This window comes from Anomaloglossus baeobatrachus, chromosome 1 (genome assembly GCF_048569485.1).
Source record: "Anomaloglossus baeobatrachus isolate aAnoBae1 chromosome 1, aAnoBae1.hap1, whole genome shotgun sequence".
NCBI lineage: Eukaryota > Metazoa > Chordata > Amphibia > Anura > Aromobatidae > Anomaloglossus > Anomaloglossus baeobatrachus.
Window position 1 is genome coordinate 338,829,088 of NC_134353.1, and position 23,090 is coordinate 338,852,177.

Here is a 23,090-nt window from a genome sequence, read left to right on the forward strand (position 1 = left end):
AAACAATTAACGGCACATAACACATAACCAGCAAAACACGCAAATGTAACAGGCAACAGTTTCTCACCCTTCTGCTGGCCCACCAGGGATTAGAATATCCGTGCCTCAGAGCTTCCAGGGCTACTTACTCCAATCCAGCAGCACCCCGCTTTCGGCAGGCACCCACCGAGAATGGAATAATGCCAAATTTAGGAAGCTGGCTAAACTCTGCAAAGTCTGTAGCCATGTGACCAAATTGTCCCAACCTGAGTTTCTTCCTTAAGTAGTCTCTGGTATGATGATATAATATAATCCTGGCAGCCGGAGTCGAAATCCCTAGACTGTGGTTATGGTCTCCAATCGGAATCGAAGTCCCTAGATTGAAGCCATGTAGCTAAGTGATCCTCTAGTCGGAGCCAAAGTCCCTAGATCGAGTCCACAAAGCATCCTGGTTCTGATCCCCTAGCCAGCTCCTAAGAGCTTAGACTGGATCATGCAACATCCATCAACAACCCTGGTGACTCCAAGAAGTCCCCTTTCATAGCCATAGCCTTCCCTTAGGATATACTGTGCCCTTATCGGATTGGTTGTACAAGCTTGCTTCTCTTATTGGATGAATTTCAAGCTATATTCAAATATCCAGAGACAAGGGTGAGACAGGTAAGTTACATCACATCTAGCAATTCACTTAGTAATACAATGGGAAGTTTGCATAATTGAGTTATCTTGGTGTCTGGCCTTCAGTGGCCAAAACAATTACATGAGTCAACAAAACTTCAATACTAAACTCCCAAGAGTCTTGTAGAACAATGAGGGATTATCCCCCATCTATAAACAAACTGTCTTCATGTCTGGCTGAATGTTAAGAAAGTTAACCCATGCTAGGCACTCAGAGTCCATGTTGTCACAGTATATACTGCCCCCCTCCCCCCATACTGTGTCTGCATATACTGCCCACACTGCCCCATATATTGTTAGTCTTCGGTGTTTTCAGCTCCACTGGAGCACTTACCACCACCGCTGTCTACCTCTTCTGCGGCGCCGATGAGTGATGTCAACAGTGTGATAAGCTGACCTGATCACACTGCTAATGTCGCACTGACCTGGAAGTGCTAGGAGTCAGGGTCAAATTGGACTTGAGTCTGAAAGACACAAATACAATTGATCACAGAGAGACGCGTGCTACGCTGTCTGAGTCTCGGCTGTCAGCTTAACAGACAGATTCAGAGACTAGCTGGCTCCCATTACGGGGTGACAAAACAGTGCCGCAGGGGAGACGTAAAGAGAGCCGCATTAAGCAACCCGATGGCGCCCCCTGACAGCTGCACCCAGGGCATATGCCCTGCCTCCCGTGAATATGAATCTGTGTTGTTGCACTATTTCACCTCTGTCTATTGCAGTTGCCCACATAAATTAGTCACTTCAAAATATATGTTTGTGTATATATGTGTTGCTGAGCTAATAAAGTGAAAGATTGTTTTTACTTTGCAAAACTGTGTCACATTTTATTCTTGACTCACATCAAGGAAATGTTTTTTGGGTTTTTGTATATGATGAAAGGACATATATAAACCATGAGAATTTTTATAACAAATCATTAAAATCTATGTTGATCTTCACACCTCCGTCTTTTCACATGGATCATGTGTCGTGTGAACCACATGTGTGTCCGTGTCATCTTTACAAAGACATGTCCTTTTATTGTGGCAACATGGATCACATGGATCCATACAAGTCAATGGGTCCATGGAAAACAAGTACAGCACATGGATCACATTCGTGTGACATCCATGTGACAGAAACCAGAATTGAATGCTGTCACAAACCACCGGGGGGTCACTCAGAAATCCCCCGCGCTGGCTACCAGTACGTCACAATCGGGGGGTAACAAGTGGGGGGTCACCCCTCCTTTATACCTCCCGACCGACAGACAGAGCACGTGACGCGCTCTCTAGCGCCCCTCTTATAGTCAGGCCAATTATGGAATTGCCCGACCATAAGCAAGGAGGCCGCTATACTACTTATGCCGATTATTGAAGGGTCCCCGGTGAGAGTAAGGTATATATTCCCCCGACCTCCGCGGGCGGAATATATAAAATCTCCCCGAATCTCACTGGCCTCCCCACAATAATCCTTGGCACAATTCGCTGCCACCAACCGATTTACGGTAACTATTAGCCGAACACACAGACGTGGGATTCAAGATCGAGATAACAGAACAGCCCAAGATTAATTATATAATTTAATCAGCCTAAAGCACACTAGAAACTACAATATATACAATAGGGAATCTACAGAATATACATATGTCAGAGTACAGTTACAATCAAAGCATGGGTTACAAACAGGCATACACAGTTCCAGCAGTTACCTTGTTGCGTCTGGCCACAGGAGGGCGCTGTAGACCAGGTTTCCAGGAACTCCCTCACAGGTCTTTCCCAACCAGGCCCCCGAGCAGAAGAACACTGGAAAATGGCCGAAGTAGGGTTATCAACCTGGCCAAATCCAGGTCCCCTCCTACCTTCGTGACCTCACAGGGAGCACTGCTCCACCCCTGGCTGGAGTTATGGACAAAATCCACAACATGGAATATGGCCATAACTTGGCCTGGGAGCGTCGTAGGCGGACGCCAATGCTCTCATTGTGACAGTTATGAATTTAGCTACAGAACGAGGGGACTCATGACCTGTCTGCCAGTTCCCCATTGGCTGATATCACGCCTGGGGCATTTCCCAATGTCCTGCTCCCATAAAAAGGGTGTGCCGGCATTGTCCGCATGCGGAGACACCATTTTTATGGTTGCCATATTTATCGGAAATATGGCTTGCGAGATATGAACCATTTTTTACTGGAGTCGTTCTGTCTGGCTACTTCCAGAGCCTTGCTAATTAGATAGCAGCTCCTGTTACAGGGTGACGGCAGGGAGTCATCCTGTGTCCTTTGTTCCCACATCACCTAATTTCCATATCACAGGACATGGCCATGGAGGTGTAACACCTTCACAGATGCTGGACATTGAGAACAAGAAGGGAGGGGGCACTGCCAGGGAGTGATGAGGGATTATGACTGGAGTCACAATTCATCTTCATATCCCGGGATTTGCCTCACACCTCCCCCCTTTTGAGGGCGCTAGGGGGCAGCACACTCCGGTGTTCCCCCGTGCGCCCGTCCGCGACCTCTCCTTGTCGGGACAGCCCGTCTGCGTTACCGTGGTCACGGCCCCTTTTGTGGCGAATGGTGAAGTTGTATTGCTGGAGCGCAAGGCTCCATCGCAACAATCGCCCATTCGTCCAAGAGACGGTGTGCAACCAGCTGAGGGGATTGTGGTCCGTCTCCACGATGAAGTGGCGCCCGTATAGATAGGGTTGCAGACGCTGCAGGGCCCACACTATGGCCAGGCACTCCTTCTCCATCGTGGAATAGGCAACTTCCCTTGGTAACAGCTTCCTGCTCAGGTACAAGACTGGGTGCTCTTGGCTCGCAGAGTCCACCTGGCTGAGCACCGCACCGAGGCCGAAGTCACTGGCGTCGGTCTGTACTACAAACGGCCGCGTGAAGTCGGCTGCCTGTAGCACGGGCGGGCTGGACAGGGCGTCCTTTAGGGCCCGGAAGGCTGTCTCGCAGTCCATTGTCCAATCGACTGCAGAGGGCAGCTTCTTCTTGGTGAGGTCCGTCAAGGGCTTTGCCAGGCTACTATAGCATGGAACAAACCTCCTATAGTACCCAGCGGTCCCCAAGAAGGACATCACCTGCTTCTTGGTCCTGGGGGTGGGCCAGGATGCGATGGCTTCCACTTTCTCAGGCTCGGGCTTCAGTGTTCTCCCACCTACCCGGTGACCGAGGTACTGGACCTCGCTCATGGCCAGCTGACACTTTCCCGGCTTGATGGTCAAACCTGCCCGGTGGATCCGCCTGAGCACCTGTGCTAGATGCTCTAGGTGGTCCTCCCAGGTGGGACTGAAGACGGCAATGTCATCCAGGTACGCGGCCGCGTACCCTTCAAGTCCCTTGAGCAGGGTGTTGACCATCCGCTGGAAAGTGGCAGGGGCATTCCTCATCCCGAATGGCATCACCGTGGACTCGTACAGTCCAAATGGGGTAATAAAGGCAGAGCGTTCCCTGGCCTTGCGAGTCAGGGGGATCTGCCAATATCCCCGGCTCAGATCCATGATGGTCAGGTACTGAGCCCCGGCCAACTGATCGAGCAGGTCATCGATGCGTGGCATTGGGTACGCATCGGCGACCGTGACCGCATTGAGCCCCCTGTAGTCCACGCAGAACCGAGTGGTTCGGTCCTTCTTAGGGACGAGGACTACAGGCGAGGCCCAAGCGCTGTTGGATGCCTGGATCACCCCCAGCTTCAGCATCTCGTCAATCTCCTGGCGCATGTGTTGCTGCACCTCCAGGGAGACCCGATATGCTGAACGCCGGATCGGGGGATGATCCCCAGTGTCCACGTGATGGACAGCCAAGTCAGTCCTTCCGGGCTGGTTGGTAAACAACCCCCGGAAGGGGAGGAGGGTGGCCCACAGCTGGGACCGTTGGTCTTCCAAGAGCTGGTGGCCAACCTCCACATCCTCAATGGATCCGCCTGCCCTAACCTGGGCTAGCATATCCAAGAGGGTTTCCGCTTCTCCCTCCTCGGGCAGGTTGCACACGGGGAGCGCACATGCCTCCCGCTCATGATGTGCCTTCATCATGTTCACATGGAAGGGCTTCCGCCTTCCACGGGCAGGGTCCAGGGTGACCAGGAACGTTACAGGGTTGAGCTGCTGGTACACGAGGTATGGGCCTTCCCAGGCTGCCTGAAGCTTGTCCTGTGGTACGGGGACCAGTACCCACACCTTTTGACCCACTTGGTAGGTCCTCTCACAAGCGTTCTGGTCGTACCAATGCTTCTGATCGGCCTGGGCTTGAGCCATATTGTCGTGTACCAGTTGCGTCAAGGCCTGCATTTTGTCCCGGAAGCGCATGACATACTCGATAACCGACACTCCAGGGGTGGCCAAATCCCCTTCCCAAGCCTCTTTCACCAGAGCCAGGGGGCCCCGCACACGTCGCCCGTACAGGAGCTCAAACGGTGAGAATCCTGTTGAGGCCTGTGGAACCTCCCGGTAAGCAAATAACAGGTGTGGGAGATACCGCTCCCAGTCACGCCCATGGGAGTCGACCAACATCTTAAGCATCTGCTTTAAGGTGCCATTGAACCGCTCGCACAGGCCATTAGTCTGTGGATGGTACGGGCTGGCCACCAGATGTCGCACCTGGACCTGCTTACAGAGGGCCTCCATCAGCTGGGACATGAATTGGGTCCCCCGGTCAGTGAGCATTTCCTGGGGAAAACCCACTCGGGAGAAAATCTCCAGCAATGCGGTGGCCACCTTGTCAGCCCGAATGGACGACAAGGCCACTGCTTCTGGGTACCGGGTGGCATAGTCCACTACCGTCAGTATGAAGCGTTTCCCGGAGCTGCTGGGGATGGCCAGCGGGCCGACCAGATCCACAGCCACCCTCCTGAAAGGCTCATCGATGATTGGCAAAGATACTAGTGGGGCTTTGGGGCGTGGCCCCGCCTTCCCCACTCTCTGACAGGTTTCACACGAACGGCAGTAGGCAGCCACATCGGCCCCCATTTTTGGCCAGTAGAAATGCTGGTTTAACCTGGCCTTGGTCTTAGCGATCCCTAGGTGTCCGGCCATCGGAATCTCATGTGCGATCCGCAACAACTCCGTCCGGAACGGATAGGGTACCACCAACTGTCGGTCCCTGGGCCACGCCTCCGGTGAACCCTGCTGGACCGTGGCCCGGTACAGCCGTCCTTGGTCCCAGACCACTCGCTCCGGGTCCGAGTCCGAGGGAGGCTGTGCCGCCTGCTCCTTAAGAGCTTTCAGGCTGTCGTCAGCTTCTAACGCTGCCTGAAACCCCTGACTAGATGTGGCCAGAATCGACGAGACTGTCACATCTTCAGTCAGTACCCCGGGACCTGTGTCCTGGCCTCCACCTGACTCGGCTGCCACTTGGTCAGAAGGGGAAGAGCTATCGGACCTCCGGGAGGCCCCTTGGCTTCCAGCACTCCCACTGCGGGTGACAGCGGCCACAGCCGCTGCGACCGTGGGTCGTGCCTGCTCCTCCTCCGTTCCTGACCAAGTCGCCGGTTCAGGCAGACCTACCTGGCTTCCTGACACCCCGGTTGTGGGGGAACCATGCACCGAGATCTTACCTGGGAGCACTTCCGCTCCTGGACCGGCCCCAATCTCACCTGCCTGTTCCCCTCCTGCAGCAACAGAACCCCGCTGTGAAATCTCTGGGGACCCCACATTTGCTGTGGTAGCCCCCACCCCACACACTGGTCCTCCCCCTGCAGCACCCTGCTCTCTGCTTATCCCTGCAGAGGGCAACAGATCCCAGCTCACAGGCTGATTACTTGTAGAGGCATTGTCACACCTTTCTCTGACCCCCTCCCCTGTCACAGCTGCAGCTGAGTGTGTGTCTATGGTGTCTATGCAAGCAGAAATATCAGAGTTCACTCCCTCCTCCCTTACATCATTCATAGATAACACATTAACATTGTTAGGAGTCATGTCAGTACGGGCTGAAGGTTCAGCCCTTGGTTGGGGCCCAAACTGGGAGGTTATCTGCCCCAAATCTGTCCCAAGTAGCACGTTTGCGGGGATCCGATCAGTTACCCCCACCTCCCTCACCCCTCGCCCTGCGCCCCAGTCCACATAAATGTCAGCAACAGGCAGCGCCGGGTCAATGCCTCCAATCCCGGAGACAGCGAGGGTTTTTCCAGGGATCAAGTCTTGGGGGGACACCATCTCAGGCCGCACCAGAGTCACCTCCGAGGCGCTGTCTCGCAGTCCTATGGTCACAGACCGGCCGACGGTGACAGGTTGGAAGCTGTCCAGGGACCTACCACCACCCCCACCCACACAATACACCTTGGGCGGCCCTTGGGACGGGGACGGAGCCGGGGCCTTGGGACGCTGAGGGCACATGGCCTTGAAGTGTCCAGGTAGGTTGCACTGGTGGCACCGTCTTGGCTCTGCCACGGGCCTGGAGAGGGGAGTTGAGGGGGACACCCCCTGCAGTCTAGGGGCAGGTGGGGCAGTCGCAGAATTCATCTTACCCCCTCTCCAGGTGCTGCTGGTGGCCGCTCTCCTGGCCTCAGGGGCCCGGTTGTTGGTGTAGTCATCGGCAAGGGCAGCTGTAGCCGTGGACCCCTTTGGCTTCTGGTCTCGGATGAACTGGCGGAGATCCTCAGGGCAGTTCCACAAGAGTTGCTCCGTGATGAACAAGTCCAGGATCTCCGGTCCGGTGGAAAGCTGCAGGCCTTGGGTCCAGTGGTCGGCAGCTCGGGCAAGTGCCCGCCGGTGGTCAGCCCAGGAGTCCTTTGGTCCCTTCTGTAGGCTCCGGAACTTCTTGCGGTAGGACTCTGGAGTGAGGTTGTACTGTTGGATCAGGGCCCGCTTGATGGTGTCGTAGCCCTGATCTGCCTCAGCAGGCAAGTCCCCAAGGACATCTAGGGCCTTACCCCTTAAACGGGGGGTCAGGTATTTGGCCCACTGGTCCTTGTCCAGATGGTGCTGCAAGCAAGTCCGTTCAAAAGCAGTCAAGAAAGAGTCCAAGTCTCCATCCTTCTCCAGCACTGGGAAGTCCTCAACACGGACCTTTGGAAGTTTGGTGTCTTGAAGGTCACGTGTGGCTGATGAGGGCCGGAGCTGAGCTAGCTGCAGCTGGTAGTCACGCTCTGCCTGGCGCTCTTCACGCGCTGCCTGCCGCTCCGCAGCCTCAGCCTCACGCGCTGCTTGCCGCTCTGCCCTGCGCTCTGCCAGGAGTCCCTTGTAGCCCTCCTGGTCTCCAGCCTGGAGAAGGGCCATAGCCATTTGAAGAAGGCTATCCGAGCCTCCCAGGCTCGGTGGAATGGCACGTGGTGATCTGCGGCCCGCTGCGGAGCCTGGTGATTCACTGTCCCTTGCAGAGCGGAGGGCTGGCATCTGGCTCGTTGAGGACCCTTGGGTGAGCTGCTCCTCATCTTGTCCATAATTGCCAGCTTGTGCGCTGTCCTCTGCAGAACGGTTTTCTGGCGTCGAGCTCCTGGAGGACTCGTGGGCAACCTCCTCATTGCTGTCCACAGCACCGTCCTCCCTCTCTTCGGCTCCTGCCTTAGCATTGGCCAGTTGCATAGCTCTGCTCCTGGTGCCATCAGCCATTCTTGCAGACTTTTGGTCACTGACACAGAACTGACACCTGATGCCTCCACACACCTTACAGTATCTGCACTCTGACACTCTAGTGTTGAGCTAGTCTGAAGACCCCAGCAGCCACAGCTGCTGCAGGCAGTCTTTAGTGTCTGGGAGTATGGGTCTCACACTCACACACACTATTATCTCGATCCCACCGCTATGCCACCAATATGTCACAAACCACCGGGGGGTCACTCAGAAATCCCCCGCGCTGGCTACCAGTACGTCACAATCGGGGGGTAACAAGTGGGGGGTCACCCCTCCTTTATACCTCCCGACCGACAGACAGAGCACGTGACGCGCTCTCTAGCGCCCCTCTTATAGTCAGGCCAATTATGGAATTGCCCGACCATAAGCAAGGAGGCCGCTATACTACTTATGCCGATTATTGAAGGGTCCCCGGTGAGAGTAAGGTATATATTCCCCCGACCTCCGCGGGCGGAATATATAAAATCTCCCCGAATCTCACTGGCCTCCCCACAATAATCCTTGGCACAATTCGCTGCCACCAACCGATTTACGGTAACTATTAGCCGAACACACAGACGTGGGATTCAAGATCGAGATAACAGAACAGCCCAAGATTAATTATATAATTTAATCAGCCTAAAGCACACTAGAAACTACAATATATACAATAGGGAATCTACAGAATATACATATGTCAGAGTACAGTTACAATCAAAGCATGGGTTACAAACAGGCATACACAGTTCCAGCAGTTACCTTGTTGCGTCTGGCCACAGGAGGGCGCTGTAGACCAGGTTTCCAGGAACTCCCTCACAGGTCTTTCCCAACCAGGCCCCCGAGCAGAAGAACACTGGAAAATGGCCGAAGTAGGGTTATCAACCTGGCCAAATCCAGGTCCCCTCCTACCTTCGTGACCTCACAGGGAGCACTGCTCCACCCCTGGCTGGAGTTATGGACAAAATCCACAACATGGAATATGGCCATAACTTGGCCTGGGAGCGTCGTAGGCGGACGCCAATGCTCTCATTGTGACAGTTATGAATTTAGCTACAGAACGAGGGGACTCATGACCTGTCTGCCAGTTCCCCATTGGCTGATATCACGCCTGGGGCATTTCCCAATGTCCTGCTCCCATAAAAAGGGTGTGCCGGCATTGTCCGCATGCGGAGACACCATTTTTATGGTTGCCATATTTATCGGAAATATGGCTTGCGAGATATGAACCATTTTTTACTGGAGTCGTTCTGTCTGGCTACTTCCAGAGCCTTGCTAATTAGATAGCAGCTCCTGTTACAGGGTGACGGCAGGGAGTCATCCTGTGTCCTTTGTTCCCACATCACCTAATTTCCATATCACAGGACATGGCCATGGAGGTGTAACACCTTCACAGATGCTGGACATTGAGAACAAGAAGGGAGGGGGCACTGCCAGGGAGTGATGAGGGATTATGACTGGAGTCACAATTCATCTTCATATCCCGGGATTTGCCTCACAAATGCATTAAAAAAATTACTCATTTTTATGTGTTAAAGATGGGCAAAGGTGATAGATAATAGATAGATGATAGATACAGTGGCATGCAAACGTTTGGGCACCCCTTGTCAAAATTATTGTTACTGTGAACAGTTAGGCAAGGTGAAGATGAAATGATCTCTAAAAGGCATAAAGTTAAAGATGACACATTTCCTTTGTATTTTAGGCAATAAAAAAAATAGTTAACCCAAGAAAAAATAGAGATATATTTTTTCGAAATAAGAGTACATAGTCCAATTCACATACGAATTGATTTATTTTAATGACAATATAAACACAATACCACACTAATAAAAGAGATGCACACAGAATGAAGTAAAAATGGGACCAATGGCATAAAAATTGGCATCAAATTTCAATATCACTATTCAAGAATGACAGCTATTTAAGTATCTAATCAAGTATGCAAAAAAACACAATCGCCTACTCCTAACAAAGTGCATTTAGTGCCTGATTGCACATGCATCCCAATGAGGTAGATAGGTAAATGAAAACAGCATCACTATGAAAAAACTATTTGTCATACAAGGATAAGGGACAATTGATAGCTGCCACCTCCTGCTAGTGCCGTACGCTAGTATACTAATAACCACCAGGAGTTATATGCACTATACTGCCTGTGTCCGGAAGGAGCACATGGACAATCTCATCAAACATAACAGTATTCCGATTTGTAGGTAGATTACCATACTCAATATACGGACCTAATGCATGACTATGTCCGCACTCACACCCAGCAACACTCCAGCATACTGCACCCTGTGGTGGCAAGATCGAGTTACAGCAGGCACATACCTGTATGGAGGATGTAAAGATGCCACGGTCCCACAGGCAACCCGACGCGCGTTTCGCACCCGGCTTCAACGGGGGGCGTGCCGGGCAAGAGGGAGCACGGGAACTAAATGCTAGTATCCCACCAATCGGAGGATGAACAGCGCTCACGTGATCTTTCACCATCCGGTTTTAAAACAACTTCCTGTCGGGCGGCTCTGGTACGCAACCTGCGTGTCAAGCACCGGAAGTTGTGCAGCGACGCAGGTTGGTCCCATCATATACGCCGTTCATTTAGTTCCGGAGGAATCAGATCCTACGAGCGCAAACCCCCGATGGTATATCTAATCTACCTATATACTATAATGAGGGAAAAGGGGTAGAGGACCGGACATTGAGCAACTATAAGGCAACTTTAATCTCCAGAACAATTCACATTATACAAATGGAACACTAGAGACCTGCGCACCGCCTACCACTGCTGTAAAGTATTGTACACAGTCTCATTAAAACTATACCAACAGGTAATATAGCAATGCGCACCCCTCCAGGGACGCACACATGTGTCAAATACTGCATGGTCTCAGCATGAGCATAACATGCAATGAATTTCGGTGTCTTCTAATGGTGAAGATAACAGTCAGTCACCAACCCCAATAGCATATATCACAAAACAACATCACGTGGAATAAATTGGAACAATATTGAAGTCCAACAATTACTGATGTCTTGGCTGTCACAAATCCCCTTGTAGGATATCCCATCTTTAAGAGGAATTCGTTCTTATAACAAGAAGATGGATAGAATATCCAGAAGGACATCACATGAGTCGTGGTTTCTTCAGACCCCATGGATCAAGGTCTTCCAATATGCACATCACATGGGTGGAAACCCAGTCCTCTGGATACATAGGACACCTAACAGATCTATACAAAAAAAAAAAAAAAAAGGAAATTAGTCAGAAAGACCAAATGCTCTATGAATAAACCGGAACCCCATTAACCATCCCTCAGGATTCCCAGCTCCCCCTGCCCGACACACTGCATAACTAAAACCATTAAAAACAATTAAAAACACACTAATAGGGATGACGAGCCGGCACAAAGGAACAGTCAATAAACCTCACAAAAAGGCCCCAAAACCCAGGGTCTCATTGAGGCCCTGGGGGCTGAGGGTACCCAGCCTGAAGATCCAACGGCTCTCCAACCTGGCTAATATCTTCGCCAGGTGGCGGTGTGTTTTTAATTGTTTTTAATGGTTTTAGTTATGCAGTGTGTCGGGCAGGGGGAGCTGGGAATCCTGAGGGATGGTTAATGGGGTTCCGGTTTATTCATAGAGCATTTGGTCTTTCTGACTAATTTCCTTTTTTTTTTTTTTTTTTTTTTTTTTTTTTTTTGTATAGATCTGTTAGGTGTCCTATGTATCCAGAGGACTGGGTTTCCACCCATGTGATGTGCATATTGGAAGACCTTGATCCATGGGGTCTGAAGAAACCACGACTCATGTGATGTCCTTCTGGATATTCTATCCATCTTCTTGTTATAAGAACGAATTCCTCTTAAAGATGGGATATCCTACAAGGGGATTTGTGACAGCCAAGACATCAGTAATTGTTGGACTTCAATATTGTTCCAATTTATTCCACGTGATGTTGTTTTGTGATATATGCTATTGGGGTTGGTGACTGACTGTTATCTTCACCATTAGAAGACACCGAAATTCATTGCATGTTATGCTCATGCTGAGACCATGCAGTATTTGACACATGTGTGCGTCCCTGGAGGGGTGCGCATTGCTATATTACCTGTTGGTATAGTTTTAATGAGACTGTGTACAATACTTTACAGCAGTGGTAGGCGGTGCGCAGGTCTCTAGTGTTCCATTTGTATAATGTGAATTGTTCTGGAGATTAAAGTTGCCTTATAGTTGCTCAATGTCCGGTCCTCTACCCCTTTTCCCTCATTATAGTATATAGGTAGATTAGATATACCATCGGGGGTTTGCGCTCGTAGGATCTGATTCCTCCGGAACTAAATGAACGGCGTATATGATGGGACCAACCTGCGTCGCTGCACAACTTCCGGTGCTTGACACGCAGGTTGCGTACCAGAGCCGCCCGACAGGAAGTTGTTTTAAAACCGGATGGTGAAAGATCACGTGAGCGCTGTTCATCCTCCGATTGGTGGGATACTAGCATTTAGTTCCCGTGCTCCCTCTTGCCCGGCACGCCCCCCGTTGAAGCCGGGTGCGAAACGCGCGTCGGGTTGCCTGTGGGACCGTGGCATCTTTACATCCTCCATACAGGTATGTGCCTGCTGTAACTCGATCTTGCCACCACAGGGTGCAGTATGCTGGAGTGTTGCTGGGTGTGAGTGCGGACATAGTCATGCATTAGGTCCGTATATTGAGTATGGTAATCTACCTACAAATCGGAATACTGTTATGTTTGATGAGATTGTCCATGTGCTCCTTCCGGACACAGGCAGTATAGTGCATATAACTCCTGGTGGTTATTAGTATACTAGCGTACGGCACTAGCAGGAGGTGGCAGCTATCAATTGTCCCTTATCCTTGTATGACAAATAGTTTTTTCATAGTGATGCTGTTTTCATTTACCTATCTACCTCATTGGGATGCATGTGCAATCAGGCACTAAATGCACTTTGTTAGGAGTAGGCGATTGTGTTTTTTTGCATACTTGATTAGATACTTAAATAGCTGTCATTCTTGAATAGTGATATTGAAATTTGATGCCAATTTTTATGCCATTGGTCCCATTTTTACTTCATTCTGTGTGCATCTCTTTTATTAGTGTGGTATTGTGTTTATATTGTCATTAAAATAAATCAATTCGTATGTGAATTGGACTATGTACTCTTATTTCGAAAAAATATATCTCTATTTTTTCTTGGGTTAATTACTTAGGTGTATGAGAGTGTCCATATATATATCTGACCTCTTTTGAAAAATAATAAAAAAAATAGCTTCAACTTTTACATTTTAAAAATCACCAAAAGAAAAATGGTCCCATGCAAAAGTTTGGGCAACCTTGGAGATTTTTGTGTTAGAACTTTTACCAAAGTTTCAGATTTATACAGCCTGTTAGGGTTATGGCTAGTTCACTATCATAGTTTGGAAAGGCCAGGTGTTGCAAATATCACAGCTTTATATAAACCCAGACTCCTCCAAACTTGTGCAAAAAAAAAAAGTTATCTTCTAAGCAGCTACCTAGCACTCTGAAAATGAAAATAGTGGAAAACCACAAAGCAGAGGAAGTCTATAAGAAGACAGCAAAGTGTTTTCAAGTTGTCCTTTCCTCAGTTTAAAATGTAATTCTGAAATGGCAGTTAACAGTGTAGCACCCCAGGGTTCATATGCCACAGAAACAACACAAAAGGTTAACTCCCCACTTAACACCAACACCTCCTGGCCAGAAGGGGGAGACCAAGCTGCTTCCCTATATATTCTGGTGTGGAGAGGAAGTGGTAAGTACAGTCAGTGCAGTTCAGTTCCAGGGAGGATTGAGGAAGAAGGATCTGTTGGTTGGAGCTGGGACAAGCTCACCACAGGGTCCGCTGACTAATTCCAGGCCAAAAGCCTCTGAGGAGAGGAGATAGATAAAACAGAGGAACATACCTGGGAGAAAGAGTATTGCTGAACTCCCTCCAGTGGAGCACATAGAACGGATACTGCATCCGAGGCTGTGCAGATTACATACTGTACAGTTAACACCGGAGAAGTGAAGATTCCACATTCTTCATCTGTACCACAGACACAGCAACACAGCAGAGTTCAGGAACACTACAGTAAGGACTCGAGTTGCCTGTCAGGTCGGTAACCGGGAGCAGAACAGGGCCGGCTGCCTAGTTTATACAGCAGCAGGGCCACACGAACAGTGCAGATAAGGGAGCCAAAATGATTCGGCTGGGTGGGAGAAACCCTGAACCCTGCACAGACTCCGTGGACAGTACTCTGCTGAATGCTATCTTCAGTAAAGGCTAAGGAACTGCAAAACTGTGAGTCTGCTTGTTTATTGTGCTCGTGTCTTGCACACCCCCATCGACTATTACCCCGGGGAGAAGGCTCTACCCTTGGGGAGCCGTCCCATCTCAAGCTGCCATCCATCACCCCCGGAGGTTCTGCAGCAGCGGTGGTCATCTTTGATCACATTCCACGGGTGGCGTCACGTTCATAACCCCACTTTTATTGTGGAACCAGGGATCACAGACCGGGTCACGACATCGTGATCCCCTTTCCAGAAGCGACCCCTTGGCCTGGTTCTGAGTATCCCCTTAACCCCTGGTGACACAACAGGAACAGTGGAGGTCAAGATAAGATCTGCAAAACAAAGCAAAGTTTCTGTGAGAGCAGCTCATAGGATTGCTAGAGAGACGCAAATTATAACCCTCGCTTGACTGGAAAAGACCTTCAGGAAGATTTAGCAGACTCTGGAATTGTGGTACATTGTTCTACTGTTCAGAGATACTTGCACAAATATGGTCTTCATGGAAGAGTCATCAGAAGAAAACCTCTCCTGCATCGCATCCTCACCATAAAATTCAGAGTCATAAGTCTGCAATAGAACATCTAATCAAGCCTGTTGAATCTTGTAAACAAGTCCTATGGAGTGATGAGGTTACAATAAAACTCTGCCCACAATGATCAAAGGAATATGTGGAGAAAAAAGGGCACAGAATTTCAGGAAAAGTACATCTCACCAACCATTGAGCATGATGGGGTGAATCACTCATGCTTTGGGTTTGTGTTGCAGGCAATGGCATGGAGAACATTTCATGGGTAGAGGGAAGAATGGATTCAAAAAAATTTCAACAAATACTTGATGTAAACATAACACCATCTGTAAAAAAAAGCTGAAGTTGAGAAAAAGTTTCTACAAATGGATAATGATCCTAAAGACATGTCAAAATCCACAATTTACTACCTCAAAAGATGCAGGCTGAAGTTTTTACAATGGCCCTCACAGTCCACTAATCTGAACATCATTGAAAATCTGTGGCTAGACCTCAAAAGAGCAGTGCAGGAAAGACGACCCAGGAATCTCACAGAACTGGAAGACGTTTCCAAGGAAGATTGGATGAAAATCCCTCAAACAAGAATTGAACGACTTTTGACTGGCTACAAGCTGTGATACTTGCCAAAGCGGGTGCTACCAGGTACTAACCATACAGGGTGCTCAAACGTTTGCATCGGACTATTTTCCTTTTTTGTTAATTTAAAAACGAAATTTTCCTAAAATACAAACGAAATGTGTGATCTTTAACTTCATGCCTTTTAGAGATCAGTTCATCTTCAACTTGCTTAACTGTTCACAATAATAGTAATTTTAACCAGGGGTGCCCAAACTTTTGCATGCCACTATAGATAGATAGATAAATGATAGGTAGATGATAGATACAGAGATGATAGAGCAATAGATAATAGATAGCTAGCAGATAGATATCTATATCGATTTTATAGCTATTAACCAAATAAATAATTATAAGAAATAAAACAGCATGGTGTCCCCTCATTTTTGATAACGAGCAATAGTAATGCAGACAGCTAGGGGCTGATACTATCAGGTTGAAAAGGCCCATGATTATCCGGCATTTCTCAGCCTTAAAATAGCAGCCCTCAGCAAACCCAGAAGTGGTGCATCACATTATATGTGCCAATTCGGGCACTGCACCCAGCTTTTCCTGATTTCCTAGTGCATTGGCAATTGGGGTAAAAGTTTTATGGGGTTGATGTCAGCTGTGCAGTGTCAGGTGGCATGAAGCCAAGGGGTTAGTAATGGAGAGGTGTCTATCAGACACCCGTATTACTAACCCACTAACTAAAAAGAAAAAAAACAAAAAACACACACACAAATATTTTCTTTTAAAAAAATAAATCACTCCCCTAGTTTTCCCTGGTTCACCAATTTATTAAAAACCTATGTAGGTCCGAAGTAGTCCAGGGAATCCGGTGTAGTCCACAAATGGCAACCTGAAAACATAAAAAGAGCAAAAGAAAAACAAGTGACTGTCCCTTGTACACCATTTTATTAGAAGGCAAGGTCACCAGGCCCAATGTAGTCCAGCGGTTCCCACAATGTATCTCGATTACGTAAATCAAAGACTATGAAGGCTCAGAACAAGGCTCCATAGACTTTGAGCAGCAGCCACTCCTGCCTCCCGCTTAGTGAGACTATGCGATTATGAAGTTCGGTGACCCCAGTAACGTCAATGTTCATCAGAATCGCCAGGTCACACAGAACACAGCATCACCCGGACAGTCTAATGAAAGGTGACGTTACTGACATCACCGCTAATCAGTATATCTGTGTCTCATGCAGTGCATTAACTACACCCCTCAAAGATGTATAAACTAAGGATTTTTAGCCCACAGGTATTGCACAGAATTTGACAACATTATTAGGTTGTCATATAGAAATATTACAATTTTTTCACAAGAATGTTGTTTTAGACCCAATTTTTTCACTTTTGCAAGAGGTAAGATGAAAAAATTGACCACTCACTTTGTTACCCACTTTCTTCTGAGAGTGTCGATACCCCACATGTAGCCAAAAATGTATGTTTTGACAAACGGCTGGGCGCCGAAGTGAAGGAGCGACATTTCAATTTGGGGACACATACTTGGCTGAAATACATTGCAGGCGGCATGTCACATTTGCAGAGTTCTTGACCAAAACAGCAGAAACCCCCTCACAACTGACCTCATTTAGAAAACAACGCCCCCTAAATAATTCATTTTTGGAATTTTGAAAAATGCTGCAGATAAAGTAGATATATGGGAAATGTTATTTTCTAACTATTTTGTGTGATATAACTAATACTTTAAGGTCATTAAAAGTTTGAAAATTTCAAAATTTTAAATTTTTTTTTTTACAAATTTTTGAATATTTTCATAAATAAACACAAATCATATTGACATAAGTTTACCACTAACATGAAGGACAATGTGTCATGAAAAAAACAGAATCACTGGGATCCATTGAAGAATTCTAGAATTACTACCCTATACAGTAACCCTGGTCAGACTTGGAAAATGAGGCTTGGTCATTAACATAAAAAGTGGCTTGGTCCTTAAGGGGTTATAGACATTAATACCCCAATAAAATATGGAACACAAATGCAAATATTACCTTATATACTGTAGTATAAGCCGACTTGAGTATAAGCTGATGCGCTTAATTTTACCACAAAAAAACTGGGAAAAATGTACTGACTTGAGTATAAACCAGGGTGGGAAATGCAGCAGCAACTGGTAAATTTCAAAAATAAAAATAGATACCAATAAAATATAATGTGCCCCATCCTTGTCCACGCCCTTGTAGTAATGTGCCCCATCCTTGTTCTGCCCTTGTAGTAATGTGCCCCATCGTGTCCTATAATAATGTGCCCCATCCTGTAGTAATGTGCTCCATAGTAATGTGCCCATCCTTGTGCCCCATAGTAATGTGCCCCATCATCTCCTATAATAATGTGCCCCATCCTGTAGTAATGTGCCCCATCCATGTCCCCTCTAGTAATGTGCCCATCCTTGTGCCCCATAGTAATGTGCCCCATCCATGTACCCTGTGCACAAGGATAGGCACATTAGTGCCTATCCTTGTGCCCCATAGTAATGTGCCCACCCTTGTGCCCTGTAGTAATTTGCCTCATCCTTGTGCACTGTAGTAATGTGCCCCATCCTTGTGCCCTGTAGTGATGTGCCCATCTTTTAGTAATGTCCTCATTCTGATCCCCTTCTTGTCCCCTAATATGCCATTGTTCACATACACACAAAAAAAAATATTCTCACCTGTCCTCCATTTCAGCAGTGTCCTCTTACCTGCTTCTTGTGGACCTCAGGCACGTAGACCCCTCAATGATCATGGCCGGTGCACCGGGCTGCTGGTGCCGTCAGCGCTTTACTTCAATTGAATGCTTTGTGGCGCTGCAAAGCAGTTAACTGACGTAAAGCTCTGATGGCAAATGGGCTGCGATCATCGAGGGGTCTACGGGCCTGTGGTCACCAAGAAGCAGGTAAGGTGACATTGCAGGAACGGAGGACAGGTGAGACTATTTTTTGTGGGACCTCATTCATGTATAAGCCGAGGGAGGCGTTTTCAGCCTAAACAAAAATGGACTGAAAAACTTAGCTTATACTCGAGTATATAGATAAGTTGTAACTAAACTACTGGACAAATTTACATCAAATGTGCTACATTGGTAAATCCAGCACTTCAGAAGCTTTTACACTGGGTTTCACTTCTGTAAGACCGACCATTTTTGAGATTGTCGCCAAAATAACAGAACAAAAAAACAAATTATAATTTACAGCAAAAAACTTGCACCAATCTGCCCCAAATTTGCTACATGAGGAAATCTGGCAGTTCAGTTGGTTTTACATTGGGTGTCATTTCTGATATGCCGGCTTCATGTCAGTAGCAACGTTTTTAAGCTCAAACAGAAAACAGCTGTTTTGCACATTGAAATTCATGCCCATTCTTCTTTTGCAAATAGCTGGAGCTGAGTGAGGTTGGATGGAGAGCGTTTGTGCACAGCAGTTATCAGCTCTTTCCACAGATTCTCGATTGGATTCAGGTCTGGACTTTGACTTGGCCATTCTACAGTGCTAGCCAAAAGTATTGGCATCCCTGCAATTCTGTCAGAGAATACTCAGCTTCTTCCTGAAAATGATTGCAATCACAAATTCTTTGGTATTATTATCTTCATTTAATTTGTCTTCAATGAAAAAAAAAAAAATTGTCATAAAGCCAAATTGGATATAATCCCACACTAAACATAAAAAAGGGGGTGGACAAAAGTATTGGCACTGTTTGAAAAATCATGTGATGCTTCTCTAATTTGTGTAATTAACAGCACCTGTAACTTACCTGTGGCACCTAGTAGGTGTTGGCAATAACTAAATCACACTTGCAGCCAGATGACATGGATTAAAGTTGACTCAACCTCTGTTCTGTGTCCTTGTGTGTACCACATTGAGCATGGAGAAAAGAAAGAAGACCAAAGAACTGTCTGAGGACTTGAGAATCCAAATTGTGAGGAAGCATGAGCAATCTCAAGGCTACAAGTCCATCTCCAAAGACCTGAAAGTTCCTGTGTCTACAGTGCGCAGTGTCATCAAGAAGTTTAAAGCCCATGGCACTGTGGCTAACCTCCCTAGATGTGGAAGGAAAAGAAAAATTGACGAGAGATTTCAACACAAGAGTGTGTGGATGGTGGATAAAGAACCTCGACTAACATCCAAATAAGTTTAAGCTGCCCTGCAGTCCGAGGGTACAACAGTGTCAACCCGTACTATCCGTCGGCGTCTGAATGAAAAGGGTCTGTATGGTAGGATACCCAGGAAGACCCCACTTCATACCCCGAGACATAAAAAAGCCAGGCTGGAGTTTGCCAAAACTTACCTGAGAAAGCCTAAAACGTTTTGGAAGAATGTTCTCTGGTCAGATGAGACAAAAGTAGAGCTTTTTGGGAAAAGCCATCAACATAGAGTTTACAGGGAAAAAAAAGAGGCATTCAAAGAAAAGAACACGGTCCTTACAGTCAAACATGGCAGAGGTTCCCTGATGTTTTGGGGTTGCTTTGCTGCCTCTGGCACTGGACTGCTTGACCATGTGCATGGAATTATGAAGTCTGAAGACTACCAATAAATTTTGCAGCATAATGTAGGGCCCAGTGTGAGAAAGCTGGGTCTCCCTCAGAGGTCATGGGTCTTCCAGCAGGACAATGACCCAAAACACACTTCAAAAAGCACTAGAAAATGGTTTGAGAGAAAGCACTGGAGACTACTAAAGTGGCCAGCAATGAGTCGAGACCTGAATCCCATAGAACACCTGTGGAGAGATCTCAAAATGGCAGTTTGGAGAAGGCACCTTCAAATCTCAGGGACCTGGAGCAGTTTGCCAAAGAAGAATGGTCTAAAATTCCAGCAGAGCATTGTAAGAAACTCATTGATGGTTTCCGGAAGCGCTTGTTCGCAGTTATTTTGGCTAAAGGTTGTGCAACCAAGTATTAAGCTAAGGGTGCCAATACTTTTGTCTGGCCCATTTTTGGAGTTTTGTGTGAAATGATCAATGATTTGATTTTTGTTTCAGTCTATTTTGTTTTTTCATTGCAAGCAAAATAAATGAAGTTATTAATACCAAAGAATTTGTGATTGCAACCATTTTCAAGAAGAAACTGAGTATTATCTGACAGAATTGCAGGGGTGTCAATACTTTTGGCCAGCACTGGAACACCTGGATACGTTTATTTGTCAACCATTCCATTGTAGATTTTGCTTTATGTTTGGGATCATTATTTTGTTGGAAGACAAATCTCCGTCCCAGTCTCAGGTCTTTTGCAGACTCCAACAGGTTTTCTTCAAGAATTGTCCTGTATTTGGCTCCATCCATCTTCCCATTAATTTTATGTTTGAAGCCTGAAATGTGGGAAAAGGTTGAAAAATTCAAGGGAGCCGAATACTTTCGCAAGACACTGTATACACATACAGTAGGTGGCCGCGCACAATGCCAGTGCAGGCCATAAATTAATAGTATTGTATATAGATAGAGTAATAGTAATTACTAATACTGTATTATGTATACACAAAGGTGGCCGCACACATTGCCAGTGCATGCCATACTGTCACAGTAGTCACTATGTGCTGTGTGACTTGCGATGGGCTCAGGGTGCTCTTTGCCTTTTGAGACAATGTGGTTTAAACATGTCTTTTTGCTTTGGCTCATGTAGTGGTAATGCCAGTTTGTGTTGCAGCAGCAAACTCCACAATGGTTATCAGCTGTTCTCATTGATTACCACTTCCGGCCTGGATAAAAGTACTCTCCTTCCAATAGAAGGTGCCAGTTATTCAGCTTCCATACTGAGACTAGATCTGAAGGTGGATGGACATGTCCTGGGAACTGTTGCTGCTGTCATCCATTGTTTGGTGGAGTGGAAGTTACTAGTTTTGTTGTAAACCTTCCTGTGTTCTTAGTTGTTCCTGTTCACTTTTTGTAGTCCCCTGGTGTTGGTTGTACTTGTGCATGTGGGTCTATTGCACCCCCTCCGTCTGTTGTTTTTGTTGGTGGGCTTTTGGGGACCTCCGTCCTGCTTTGTCCCTTGGGTCGTGGGTGTGGAGGGGACATTGGCATCAGGGCCAGGAAAGGAGATAGGGAGAGGTTTGGGACTCAGACGTCGCTACCTTCAAGCGTAAGCCTAGGGTTTCTCCCTTGAGGATAAGAATAGACCCCCCCCCTTCCCCCGCACTTCCCCGTCCAGTTTCTCCCTTAAACCGGTCACATGAGTTGTGGCACATACATTAGAACTATGGAGTGTACAGTACCCTGGAATACGCAGACCTCTGGGTGACATTTAGGTAGGTTTCTCAATGCATTTATGTCGCTTTCTCCCAATTTATTAACACAAATAAATATGGAAAAAAATGAATGTGACTTCAGAGATGCAGCGTATGCAAATACTTTATTAATATTTTCCACATATCTAATTCTTGAAGAAGTAGAAAACAAGTCAGATGCCGACATCAGTTATCTGCAGATACCAGGCGCTGATTATGTAGTACATGAATGTGCCATGGGGCACATACTGGCTCTCTGCCCATACACTGCCCTAGTATAATAAATCTCATTGTCCAGTGTGATGACAGCCTATGAGTGTGTGATGTACAATACAATGTAACAAGATGAAATGTTTCATAGACTTTTATACATTTCTCTGTTTTCCTATTACAGCCGACAGTCACCAACATCAGCTGTAAGTATTGACATTCTCAGACCCAGTTATATATTCATTCTCAGTCCAGAATATTGTGAAAAATACATAGAAAAATTCAGAAAGACTCAAGAACACAATTCTCTAGTGTTCAGTATCCTAGAAATCACAGGGTCCTAAGCAAAAGTTCCAAAGGTGCCCACTCAGTATGGCGGACCCCACAGCTCCTAAACCGTGTGATAGCGCCACAGTCCCTCACTCTACAACGCCCCAAGTATTGACACTTCAAACAGACTATGTCTAAACATATGCAGTACAGACCAAAAGTTTGGACACACCTTCTCATCTCTAGAACAACTGTTAAGAGGAGACTTTGTGCAGCAGGCCTTCATGGTAAAATAGCTGTTAGGAAACCACTGCTAAGGACAGGCAACAAGCAGAAGAGACTTTTTTGGGCTAAAGAACACAAGGAATGGACATTAGACCAGTGGAAATCTGTGCTTTGGTCTGATGAGTCCAAATTTGAGATCTTTGGATCCAACCACCGTGTCTTTGTAGAAAAGGTGAACGGAAGGACTCTACATGGCTGATTCCCACCGTGAAGCATGGAGGAGGAGGTGTGATGGTGTGGGGGTGCTTTGCTGGTGACACTGTTGCGGATTTATTCAAAATTGAAGGCATACAGAACTAGCACGCCTACCACAGCATTTTGCAGCGGCGTGCTATTCCATCCGGTTTGCGTTTAGTTGGACCATCATTTATTGTTCAACAGGACAATGACCCCAAACACACCTCCAGGCTGTGTAAGGGCTATTTGAGTAAGAAGGAGAGTGATGGAGTGCTACGCCAGAAGACCTGGTCTCCACAG

General features: G+C 47.2%; 1 long non-coding RNA gene across 1 annotated transcript in view; it reads left to right on the forward strand.

Moving 5' to 3' along the window:
* LOC142292429 (uncharacterized) overlaps window positions 1–23,090 on the forward strand; it is a 51,770-nt gene that overhangs the window by 27,010 nt on the left and 1,670 nt on the right. Inside the window, exon 2 of the long non-coding RNA XR_012750602.1 lies at window positions 22,243–22,264. This is a non-coding gene — a long non-coding RNA (uncharacterized LOC142292429). The remainder of the gene's footprint in view (window positions 1–22,242; window positions 22,265–23,090) is intronic.